The 14,000-nt window shown below is 30.3% G+C and overlaps 1 protein-coding gene across 2 annotated transcripts in view; it reads right to left on the bottom strand.

The window, feature by feature from the left end:
• LOC145292919 (transmembrane protein 117-like) overlaps positions 1-14,000 on the bottom strand; it is a 418,600-nt gene that overhangs the window by 31,177 nt on the left and 373,423 nt on the right. The window lies entirely within an intron of this gene.

Here is a 14,000-nt window from a genome sequence, read left to right as displayed (position 1 = left end):
TATATATATATATATATATATATATATATATAGACTGGCGTTAATCATGACACCCTATACTGATGATTCCCAAAAGGATGAAACACTAGTGTCTGTAGGTATTTAATAATTATTGTAGTAAATAATAATAATAATAATAATAATATATATATATATATATATATATATATATATATATACGTACAAAGAATTAATAAAACATGTTAAAACATTTTAACAAGAGTTAAAAACATATTTAATTTTCAAAAAGGAGACACAAATTAAGTGGATCGTCCTTAATCCGCAGAGTTTCGAAAGAAATACTTTCCTTCTCGTCAGAAGGCAGGAATTAGAAAAATGCGGAATCGGATTTTATTTGGCTTTATTGAGCTTTTACATCTGGTTAGGATTACTGTACAAATATTAAGTCTTTAATGTTTATAATATATTTTGTTTGCTATTTCGTATTATCTTTGTAAACTTAATTGTAATTCTTATTTCATTATATACTAGCATGGCTACCCAGCGTTGCCTGGGTTGACATGAAGTTCTATTTGAAACACACTGGTATACTAATTATTTTTATCATGGGCAACGTGGATACCCTCACAAAAAAAATAAAAGAACGGATGAAAACATGTAAATGTAATCGCCCAAAAAAAGAAGTATGTGATACCCTCTCCACCAGATATTTCGGCAGAAGGGCTACAGAGAGAAGAAACTATTCTCCGGATATTGAGCACTGGAAATACCCCCCCCCAAGAAAAGATAATTAAAAATAAATCATTACAACTTTTGTTTCAATAAAAATAGCAGTGAATGCCTGTGCAATGGCAAAAAAAAGAAAAAGAAGATCTACCAAAAATTAATTCCAAAAACAATTAAATGACATTTTTCGTCATTTTATATTTCTAATGTAATCATCCCCTCCCGCTCCCTCAAAAAAAATTTAATTTGTCCTATTTTGGGGTTCGTTCTGTTTATAAAATTGTTAGGTGAAAGTACATAATGGTTTCATAAAAATTTATTTAAATTTATCATTATTTTATGTTTCAAATGTAATTCTTGCCCCCCCCCACCACAAAAAAAACTAAAAAATTTTGTATTTGTCATATTTTATCCCCCCCTTGATCGGCAAACTTGAAAATGCTAGAGATGACATGTCTAGTTGAACGCTTTTTGGCCAAAATTTGGTTCTCATTTTACGTTAAATTTATATAGAAAAGTTATTCTCCATGCTAAAATATTATTTTTTTTTCAAAATTTCTTCTTCCATATTATTTATAAAGACTGCTTAAACGTATTAGGCCACAAAAAACCAGGTCTTAATTGTTTTGGTCAATGTCTAGTTTCTTTCCAATCCCCCCCTACAAAACTTCAAAATGACGACTTTTAATGGTTTTCGGTGGTGCTGAAAATGAATATTATGTTTAAATTTGGGGCAGATAAGTAGTTTTCATGATATGAAGAAATTACTTTTCCAAAAAGTGGGGGATCACTTTCCTATATAAATTTAACGTAAAATGAGCACCCACTTTCTTGCCACCTAGTAATTTCTTCATATCATAAAACAAATTTAACTGTGATATTCGGTGGTGCTGAAAACGAATATCACAGTTAAATTTGTTCTATGATATGAAGAAATTATTTAGGATGCTGTTAGTAAGTTTACAAAAGCATACTTTTGTTTTTCGTTCTTTTTTCATTATACAACTTGTATAGTCGTGAACAGGTGCCTCTGCAGTTTAACATTTCACAAAAATTCTGTTTACATTAGGAGGCGGTTAAGTAAACTACAGAAGCACCTGGTAAAATCTATACAAATTCTATAATTAAATACCCACCTCAAAAAAACAAAATGAAAAACAAAAATATATTTTTGTAAACTGCTCATGTAAGCTTACTGACAGCATTATTTACATCCTAAATTATAATAAATAAACGAATATCTTAGTCGCGCCGGTTTTCAGTGGTGCTGAAAACGAATATCACAGTTAAATTTGTTCTATGATATGAAGAAATTATCAGGTGGTTAGAAAGTGGGTGCCCATTTTATGTTAAATTTATATAGGAAAGTGATCTCCCACTTTTTGAAAAAGTAATTTTTCCTATCATGAAAACTACTTATATGCCCCAAATTCGAATGTGATATTCGTTTTCAACACCATTGAAAACCATTAAAAGTCGTCATTTTCAAGTTTTTTGAGGAGTTGGAAAGAAACTTTACATTGACCATTTTTTTTTTAGAAGTTAAACGACGTTGGGTGACGTCGTAAAAATTGACCATTTTTAATTTAAGATATTAAATAAATTATAAAGAAAATCTGTTTCACAGGCAATTAAACACATTTGCTGTGGTATAATTATTATAATAAATCCTGGGTAACACCGATTAAATTTTAAAACAAAAAACAAAAAGAGCAGGGGATGATGGATTTTGTTCACATGTGTCTGTGACTAACTCTGCCCTCGTGAGGATGCAAGTAAATGAGAAAATTAGTTTTAATTATTTTTCTCTAACAAATAAAAAAGGTTACTTAAAAAGTAAGAATAAGTGAAAAAAAATTTCCTCCGAATTAAAATTAAAAAATAATTCAGCTTCGAAATGAAAACAAAAACAGGAAATATTTTAAAACGTGCTCCGTTTAAAACAATTTTTTAATTAAGCTATCACAGTTATTTCCCCTTTTGGTTTTCTGGTTTTTGGTTTGGTTTGAAAATAAAACGGTTTTAGATTTCACATAGAATAAATTAAATCAAACATAACTTGAAATTTAAATAAACTAAATAATTAAAAAAAATTTTAATTAGTACAGTTGAAACAAAGCTATTGTGTTGAATAAGTAATGTCATCGAGGTAATTATTTAAATAGATTGCATTTAATGTGATATGTTAATGACCGTAACTCAGTAATGAAAAAGTGGTTTAAAGAATGCTATATAATGAAAGTCCGTATACAATATAATGTCTCCTTTGACAAAAGTATCCTAATATGGACATTAATATTTCTTGACCAGGAGAGTTGTACACACATATGGCCTTTATATTTCTTTGGTGATTAGTAGTTGTACACACAGACACACACACATGAACGCTACTACTTTATATAGATAGATGTAGTAACTTGTGAACTTATTGAGCTATTCTCTGAAGCTTAATTTTAATATATTTTCATAACTTACTATATAGCTCTACTCATATATTGACCACAGTAGAAGTAAATACTGAAGATCAACACAAAATATAACATTTCTTTATAAAATTTAAACACATTAAATAATAATACTAGTAATAATCCAGTTTAGTATATCTATAAAAGTGAGAGTGTGTGTGTGTAGGGATACTTCTCAACCTATATACTCAACAAATTTTTTATCTACAGACTTGAAATTTGGTATATAGTATATTTAGATATGTGGAAAACTTTTTAATTGGTTTTAATCCGGCAAAAAGGGGCTGCTAAGGAGTCAAAAATGAAAATTTGGTACGTAGGGGTGATTAGATTTTTATCTGTCTTCAACTGTTTCACAACATGCATAGTCGTGAAACATAACAGCTTCCTAATGTTAAGTATAAGTTTGTTTGAAAATACTTTTTAAAAATTATCTAAAGCTTGCCTAATGGTTATCGTGCTTGAATTACTATCTTTAGTCTTTTGTTCTGATCTCAGCTTGAGTATTTTATTTACTTACAAGAAGTGAACTGTTTAGAAAAAACATTATACTAGCCTACATATGTTTCAGTTTCCTTCAGTTTGTTTTTGTTTTTTTTTTTACTTCATTATTTTTAAAAGGAATTTAATGTTATGTAAATACCTACAGTATTTTGTTTATAATAAATAAGAATTCTGCATTAATTAAAATAGAATATATATGCATATTTTATGACTGGGCAACGCCAGGCAGCCTGCTAGTATATATATGTGTGTTTGTGTATATAGGTAGATATTAACATTATATATATATATATATATATATATATATATATATATATATATATACACACACACACACACAAACACAAAATACTAATGAGGGAGCGCAGGCGCCCGGCTTTGCCCGGGCATAAAATATTATATAGTTATAATTAAGTTGTATAATAATAATTAATGGGTTGTGATTTCTAAATTAAAACAAAAGTATTTAGGTGACATCAGCTAGAATTGAAACCGAAACTTCAGCATTCAAACCTGACACGCATATAAATCAATTAAAAATTAAAAATTAAAAATAAGCAAAGATGAATATACAAAATGTTTAACGATTTTTCAATTTTGACCCATTTTTGACCCCTTAAGAACAATTTCAACCGGCTAAAGACCCATAAATGAACGGCTAAAGACCCATAAATGAACGGCCTGCAAAAAATCCAATGATTGAGGCCCCTAGCTCTGCTCTACAACTTTTAGTTTCGGAGGAGATAGAGTTTGGAAATATGGAGACAGACATATAGCCGTTTATATATTAGATAACCTTGAGGAAATTGAAGAGTATGTGTCGCTTTCTTTTCCATTCAATCTAAGTAGAAATGCACAATGGAAATCCAAGCCAAAACCACACCGATTCCTTTGCTGACAAACCATTCTTTTTCATTTAGGGGGTTGGGGACGAGGGCAAGATACCTTCCCCCTTCCTTATCCTGGCGAACAATTTACAGAATGAAAAAATGGAACCATTTGCCAGAAATCTTGCCAGACACTTTGGCAGCAATTTCAGGAAGCAATTGTCTATTGTTAGAAACATTAACTAGCCCAATCTGAAACAAAACAGAAAAAAAAAAGCAAAAAACAAAAAGGATAATAATAATAACAACGCACTGTTCTGCTCTGGTAAAATTATGTTAGTTAGTTGTTCATGTTCACGGCATGTCAGCCTCAATGGTTTATTTTCTGCTAAAACCGTACATATTTTGTGTACGATTGGGTTGTAGATTAATTTGGTTTGTTAGCATTTTTATTATCATTTTTATCAGTTTTTATTTTGTATGATGTTCTATATTATTTTTAATTTTTTTTCTATATTTTCTATATTATCTCTATTTTGTATATTTATAAAAAGTGAGAATGTGTGTGGGGGGACACTTATCAACGAATTTTATATCTACAACTTGAAACTTGGTATATGGGGTATCAAACATATGGAAAACTTTTTAATCGATTTTCATCCAGAAAAAGGGGCTGCTAATGGGGTCCAACTTGAGAGATTGGTACTTGGGGATAGGCGGATTTTTATCTGTTTCAACTGTTTAATAATTGCGCATGCGCGGCCGTGCAATATGACAGCTTTCTTTATGTTAATAATAAGTAGGTTCGAAAACACTTTTTAGAAATTATTGCAAGCCGGTTTAATGTTTATAGTACTTGACTGTCTTTAGTCATTATTATTATTATTATTATTATTATTGTTGTTGTTGTTATTGTCATCATCATCATTATTATTATTACCTATAAACACAAACTGTAAATTATATTTTCTGTCTCTATTTATTTAAAGTTAGATATATACATATGTTTATATATTTTTGCAAACATTGTTAAAAATAATGAAATTCTTTTGCTTAGTTAGACCTTTTTTATTATTTTGATTTTTCTGATAGATTTTTCTGTTAAAAAAAAATAATAATAGTAGTAGTAGTAATAATATTATTAATAATAATAAAGAAGAAGAGAAACAGATGCAAAAAAACAAGTATGGTTTAACCCTCCTTTCAATGAACATATACAAAATAATATCACTAAAGAGTTTTACAAAATAATTGATAAGAACTTTCCCCTAGAAAATAGATTAAGTAAGATAATTAATAAGAACACAGTCAAACTTTCATTCTCAACCGCTGCCAATCTAGGTAATACTATAATAGGTTCTAATAATAATAAACAAAATAGTGATTTAAGACTTTTAAACTTTGCATTGATAATAAAATATTAAGACGGTGTTAACCTTATTTTATTTTAAATGAAATTAGATCCACTTTAGTCAAGAGAATTGGATTTTTTTGTGTAATCTAATCAGGTTTTCAATCATTCAAGACATACATCAGTATTAAATTTCTTGTTTAATTGATCCGTGCAATTAGAAAGATGAGGATTTAGAAACATTTTCCCTATAGTTCATTCTTTAATATCCTTTCTTATCAAATTTCATTCTCTTTCCATCTGATCCATAATCGGGGAAGGACAATAAGGCTTCAAAATCATCTAAAAGATGATAGATACAAAAAAATCATTAATTATTTATATGATTGAATCAGGTGAACTAAATTTGGAGAGAAAATGTAACTGCAGAATACTTAACAAATATCAATTGCTTAATTTCTGAAATTGTATACAAATGCGAAGTTAAGGTGGATAATAGTAAAAAGATATAACTAGGGTGAACTGAATGTTTTTTATAAGGACAGATGCCGAAACCATGTTGCATCATTTAAAATTGGACCAGAGACGGAACCAAATTGGAATGAGGATAATAGTAGAAATAAGGATAGAACAAATATAATTATTAAAATTTAGAAGAGGAACACAACCGCATTAGGTGATTGGGTTAGGGAATTACGTAAGAATAAAAATGAATTTTAATTAAAATGGTCAATAGTAGATGAAGCTAGAAAGTATAAACCGAGCAAATCAAAAAGATGTAATCTATGTTTACTTGAGGCGTACCACATAGTGAATTCTAAAGAGAAAATTTTAAACAAAAAGTTAGATGTTATACAAAGCTGTCTTCATAAAAATAAATACCTGTTATCATGCCTTAAACCTGATTAAAATAAATTTAAAAAAAGGAAAAAGTTACAAAATATTCTGAGAGTGAAATGTAAGTGTGGAAAGAAAATGTCAAATTTAATACCAAGATTATAAAATGGTGCAATAAATAAATATATTATTAGTTCATCAACTTAACATATAGAAAATGTCAAATTTAATACCAAGATTATAAAATAGTGCATTAAATAAATATATTATTAGCTCATCAACTTAACATATAGAAACTAAAATGATTATAACTTAAATAGAAGAAATAGAAGTGATTTTAATGTTAATAATCGTTACGGGTAATAAAATAACACCTGAGTAATTTCAATCACACAAGAATGAAAAAATCTAACATTAAGTAACTGCAAAATATGGAGACAAACAAATTAGGGTGAATTAGAATAAATTTGATCAAAATATAAAGTTGAAAATAAATAAATGAGAAGTTTGAAATGAGATTGTTATAAAGAAGATAATGTTAGAATTATACGTTTAAAATTAAACAAAGGTGATTAATATCTAATGATTAATTAATATTAAAGTCTAAATATAAAAATATAAATATAATAATAATAAAATATAAATGCATGGAATTTCGATAAATTGATAAAAACTGACAGAATAGAGTTATCTCCTATCTTTTAATTAATACTATTTAAATTAACCATTTAATTAGGGTTCTTTCTTAAGAAATAACATGTTAAACAAAATTAATTAGTATTTGTAGTATGTAAACAAAGTTCATATGAAATTATCACAGATTGAGGAAGTAATAGTGGAACATAAGTTTAAACTAGAATTCGATGGTGTAGATTAGTATTTGGGAAATAAATCAAATAAATAAATTGGGAAAGCAAAACAATTATTAAAATAAAAAAAACATACAAAAGATTAGAATATTAAAATAGGTAATGAGTTGAAATATCATTCAAAAATAGAAATATGGAATTGGGACGATTACTTTCGAGAAAATAAAAATTAAAAGTAAATATAAGAGTGTTGAAGAGGTAGGTCCAACTGCTTAATCTCTTAAAATAGAGATTATGAGAGTATTCATATATGTATAAATAATGTATTTTGCCGTCTGAAGAGCAGCTATTTTGGAATACTTTTAAATGATATAATATTTAAAATTGTCCAAATGGTTATGAAACAGTTGCAATGCATAGGAAAATACACAATATGATATTCTCATTTTAGATTTTGTTGTCTTGATGTTTATGAAAATATATATATATATATATATATATATATATATATATATATATATATATATATATATATATATGTAAAGAGAGAGAGAACTGTATAGAACACAAGTAGGAGAGTAAAAGTGATATACAGCAATCAAATTAAATGTGAGACTTGATCAGTTAATTGCAAATTACGCCTAGTTAAAGTAATTAAAAATTTTGTTTGTTTTTAAGATAATTCAATTCTCAAATTGAGGAATATTTTAACATATATTTTGTGTGATTAAAATGAACAAAATAGCCTTAAGGAAACAAATGTTGATTAACTCAGCTTTCATATCTCTCTCTGAGTTAAATTGTATTACTACCTATGGTGATATTCCATGTCGTTTTATCATGGATCACTCAAATCTTTTTATTGATAGAAGAGTAAATGTGAAAGTGGGGAGGAGGGGCAAAAAATATACACTAAAAGAGTTAACAACTCAGTGGATTTGTTGCCCATAAGGCATTTTTTGCATTTTCAAAAAGAAAAGAAAAAATGATTTATAAAAAGAAAGAAAAAAATCGCTTGAAAAAGCTGGATAAGGGCGAAAGCATGCTTTATGGCTTTAAAGATAAATAAAAACTCTCTTAAAAAACATATCGTTTGGCTTTCTTAAAAAATTTTAATATTCATTCATAATGATATTTTTAAATGTGCTACCTTAGAGTGATATAATGTTGTAGAATTTTTGAGATGACGGTTAATAATTTAAGTGACACAAACAAATTAGATTTACTTGAACCCTAGCTACCAATTCCATACTTTACGTTGGCAACCTTACGCCATCCAAAGGACCCACATACACGTCGAATACTGGAATTTTTCACCAACTAAAATCTATATACCTATAAAAGTGAACTTGTCTGTGTTTTTATATTCCCCTACCAAACTGCTCTGTCAATTTTCAGTCTACATATTCGAGATTTTACATAAGGGGCATTGAGATTTGGGAAAATCTTTTTAATCGGTTTTCAACCAGAAATTTGGCTGTCAAGGGGTCAAAGTTTAACGATCTGACTAATGAAAACTCTACCAAACTCCTCTACCCATTTTGAATCTAACCACTTGAAATTTTAGATGTCGGTTACTTAATTTTTGGGCTAAACATTTGAAATTTTACATAAAGTGTACTCAGACACAGGGCAAGCTTTTTTAATCGTTTTTTTTGGCCGAAAATCTGACTGCTAAGGGGTCAAAATTTAAAAGATTTGACCTTTGCAATCTCTAGCAAACTATTCAGCCAATTTTGGGTCTAAACATTGTAAATTTTACATAAAAAATATTCAGACATGCAACAAGCTTTTTAATCAGTTTTGGGGCGAAAATTTGTCTGCCAAGAAGTCAAAGTTGAAAGACTTGGCCTTTGCAGACTCTACCAAACTTCTCTGCCAATTTTGGGTCTAAACACTTGAAATTTTAGATGTAGTTTTTAATATATATATATGTATACACATATGCACATAAAGTTATGAACAGTATATAGGGTCCGAACAAAGTAAGGCTGAACTGCTAGTATTAAAGAAATAAAATAAAATAAAATGTATATTAATCAAGGAAATCATAATGTTAAACTGGTGTGAGAGTGAAATCTGGAAGAAGCAAATAAACAGAATTAATTATCATTGCAAGTAACTGTGATTGCTGTTGGTAGCAGAAGTCGTCTATCAACCAATTCAGATTTAAGACTTTTTAACTTTGCATTGATAATAAAATATTAAGACGGTGTTAACCTTATTTTATTTTGAACAAATTAGATCCACTTTAGTCAAGAGAATTGGATTTTTTTGTGTAATCTAATCAGGTTTTCAATCATTCAAGACTAAAAATATGTCAGTATTAAATTTCTTGTTTAATTGATCTGTGCAATTAGAAAGATGAGGATTTAGAAACATTTTCCCTATAGTTCATTCTTGAATATCTTTTCTTATCAAATTTCATTCTCTTTCCATCTGATCCATAATCAGAGAAAGACAATAAGGCTTCAAAATCATCTAAAAGACGATACTATTTAAATGTAGAGTGTTGGTTGAAAAAATCTGAATCTGTTGTAAATATAAAAAAAAAAATAAAACTCCAAGAAAACATTCTGACCCTTACTCTCCACCTTTTGACTAAAATAAATCTATCTTCTAAATCGGTTTTAAAAAGATTCCTGACTTCGAAACCACCTCAAATTTAATCCCAGGTGAAGCATAAAAATGAAAAATGAATGGCCCTCTACATGCCTAGGTAGGTCTGCTTGTCTGATGAAGCAAAACACTGTAAGCGGAGTGAGTTAAGGAAGTAATGTCTGATTCCAAACAGAGAAAATCCCAGATCACACTAGGCATGGGTGTGTTTGATGTATATAAAATATAGTAATAAAAATAGATAAATAAGGAATAATTAAATAAATGAAGGAGTCAAAAATGGTGAGTTAAGGAATGAACAGTTGATTCTAAGAGAAAATTCCAGATCACTCTATACATGAATATTTCTGGTTTATATAATAAAATAGTAATAAAAATTTTAAAAACTCATAGATAACTAAATAAATAGCAGTTAAAAACAAATGTGTGTTAATGAACAAGCAGCTGATGCTCACCAAAGAAAATCTACTATTCATTTGTAAGTCACAGTTGTCCATGATCCATCCATTAGACACATTCATCTACCATTTATCCGTACGGCATACCCGTTTACCAGTCATCCATCAGGCACACCTGTCTACCAGTCATCCGTCGGGCACACCCGTCTACCAGTCATCCATCGGACACACCCGTCTACCAGTCATCCATCGGACACACCCGTCTACCAGTCATCCATCGGACACACCCGTCTACCAGTCATCCATTGGGCACAACCATCTACCAGTCATCCATCGGACACACCCGTCTACCAGTCATCCATTGGGCACACCTGTCTACTAGTCATCCGTCGGGCACACCCATCTACCAGTCATCCGTTGGGCACACCTATCTACCAGTCATCCATCGGGCACACCTATCTACCAGTCATCCATTGGGCACACCTATCTACCAGTCATCCATCGGGCACACCTATCTACCAGTCATCCATCGGACACACCCGTCTACCAGTCATCCTTTGGGCACACCCGTCTACCAGTCATCCGGCGAGCACATCTGTCTACTAGTCATCTGTCGGGCACACCCAACTACCATTCATCTGTCAGGTACACACATCTACCATTCATCCATCAGGTACACCTGTCCACCATCTATCCATCAGGAACATCCATCTACCATTTATCCATCAAGTACACCCGTCCACCATCCACCTATTAAGCACACTCATACATTATGCCATCTATCTATCCGTTAGCCACACTTGTCCACAATCCATCTTGTAGTCACTCTTTTCCACCATCCAACTGTTAGCCACTCCATCCACACAATTTCAATTGTCCATTTGCATTTTATCAGCTTACAGTTACATTTAACTCCATTAAATCATTCAGTTTAATTTGTCCTTTACATTTTATCAATCTCATTCATTTTTTTTCTTTCATGCTTTCTTTTATTCTTTATTTCTTTCATTCATTTCTCTACGTCCACTCATACTTCACTCAACTTTTCAATCATTATTTTTCTTTCCTTTCGTCTCCTTAATTCAAGTCATCTTTAATCTTTGTATATTTTATTTATCAATGTTTGTTGTAAATAAATTTCGATCTGACAGGGACACGTTTATCTTGACGTCAACAGATGTTCAATCAAATTTCTCCAGAGACTTTTCAGCTGGGTTTGAATTGCAAGTAGGTTTCAGAAAATCGTTAAAGTCTCTTCCACTTAACGTAAAGACTTTTGCCACCCACCCCTGAATTGATTTATATCCAGTCATTTGTAACATCTGGTCATCTGCTACTGACTTTTAAAACGGACAAAGTCTCGATTTGCTTTTTAAAGCACCAATTAAAAGAACTCATAAGTTCCAGTTATAAACATTCAAAATACATTCGATATCAAATAAGTAGCAGAGACATCTCGCATTGTCTGGGAATGGACGTTGCCTTTTTATCTAATGAACGTAAGCAAAACATGTATACTTAAATGTATTAGCTATTATATAAATGGCAGTTGTCTGTGTGCATATGCGTATGTTTGTATGCCCAGCTAAAAATCAAAAATGACAATACCCACAAAGTTGGTATTTTTTTGGCCGGTGTTGTCTTGGAAAAATAATATCTAAATTAAAAAACGTTCATTATTCATTCATTGACTGGCATAGATTGTATTTGGAGGGTCGGTTTTCCAGCAAGATTATGTACTGACTAAAAAGAAGTAACTTTGATGTTTTAATCAAAGAGTTAATTCTCCGATGCCAACTCGGTCCTTAAAGAATTCATAAAAACAAGTTGTGTTGTCCTATTTTCACAAGTGAATTGACTGGGTTTATTAAAACTGTCTTAGTGCGCTTCCCACCCATCTCCCATCACCTTTATGTAATGTGTGAGTTTATACACTAGCTGGTCACCCATCATTGCCTGGTCATACAATACACTTAAACATGATATATCAATTTATGCAGATTGCATATGTATTACAATAGAATCAATCCTCAATCTAATATTATGGAGGAATAATTTATAAAAATAAAATAAATAAATAAAAAATAGAAAAGACAATGTTCATCAAATTCCGTTTGTGTTTGTATACAATATCACGTTAACTATATTTGGGCTTGACCATGAATGCCCTGAAAAAGTCACTTCTGATTAATGTTTAGTTTTAAAATATGCAAAGAAATGATTTGTAGCAATTTTAAATAGTACTTCTTCTTTTATCATAAATTGAACTTTTTAAAAAGAAATAAATAAAATGGTGAGGTACACCCGGGCTTGAACAGGGGACCATTCTGTCTGTAGCCGAATGCTCTACCACTGAGCTATATCTCCAGATGGCAATTTAAGAATAAATGATTTGCTGAGATTTTATTATTTCTCTTGGCCGGTGTAGCGTAAAATATTCCCCTGTAAAAATTCTTTTTTTTTATCTATAAGAGAAAAAGACTATTTTTAAGATCGGATTTCTTGGATTTTCGATACTTATCACATATTGAACAATCTGCTTATACTTAAAACATATCTAAGAACACTGCCAGACATATAAATTACCTTTGTGTGAAATTTAAAAAAAGATGGGTTCAGTCGGTTCGGAACCTATAAGGAAGGAAATCACACACACGCACACACAGTAACTTTTATATAATAGTAAAGATAAAGATCAAAGCATGATGCAATTGAGTGTATTTTTATTTTTATTATTATTATTATTATCATTATTATTATTTTTATTATTATCATTATTATTATTATTATTATTATTTTTTATTATTATTATTTCTAATGTCACAAAAAGCAAAAGAATACAAAAAAGTTTAAGAAAAAAAGAACATGAAATTAAGGCTATGTGCCAGGATTTGACATCCAAAGTGAGATTTGGTCTAAAAGATCGCAAAACCTTCCTCTTTGGTAAGTAAACTGCCTAGATTCAGACATATTCAAAACTTTTTATTCGCCTCTCCCTCCCCACAAAAGAGAATATAGGAGACTTACTTAATGTCTAACACTATAGTGCCATAAAAGAATGAACCATTAAAGAGCCTGATTCCATTGAGTAAGCAATTCTTTTATGGAAGACTATCAAAGGCCTTTGACATTTTGAGAACTGTTGCCCAAGAAACAAAGCCCGATTTGAAAGATTCACTATGTGATATGAGAGTCAGCACATTGGAAGTTGATCTTGCCTATTTTTATACTTGCCTCAATGTTTTTGTGAAGTAGTTTTATAAGAAGTACTGGTTGGTGGGAAGAAATCAGAAGCTCACATATTAATCCAGGCGTCCCTCAGGGCTCCATCTTGGCCCAACTTTCTTCTTGATCTTTATCAATGATCTCCCAAATCACATCATAAGATCATTTGTAGACATTTATGCAGACAACACTACCATTTATGGTAATACTTTAAAGACCAGAAACGGTCAAGATCTCTCTGATTCTCTCTCCTCTAATCTTGAGTACATGGTGGAATG

Source organism: Euprymna scolopes, chromosome 14 (genome assembly GCF_053919585.1).
Source record: "Euprymna scolopes isolate OS-2025 chromosome 14, ASM5391958v1, whole genome shotgun sequence".
NCBI lineage: Eukaryota > Metazoa > Mollusca > Cephalopoda > Sepiida > Sepiolidae > Euprymna > Euprymna scolopes.
Note: the sequence above shows the minus strand (reverse complement) of the source record. Positions and strands in the feature narration are given on the sequence as shown.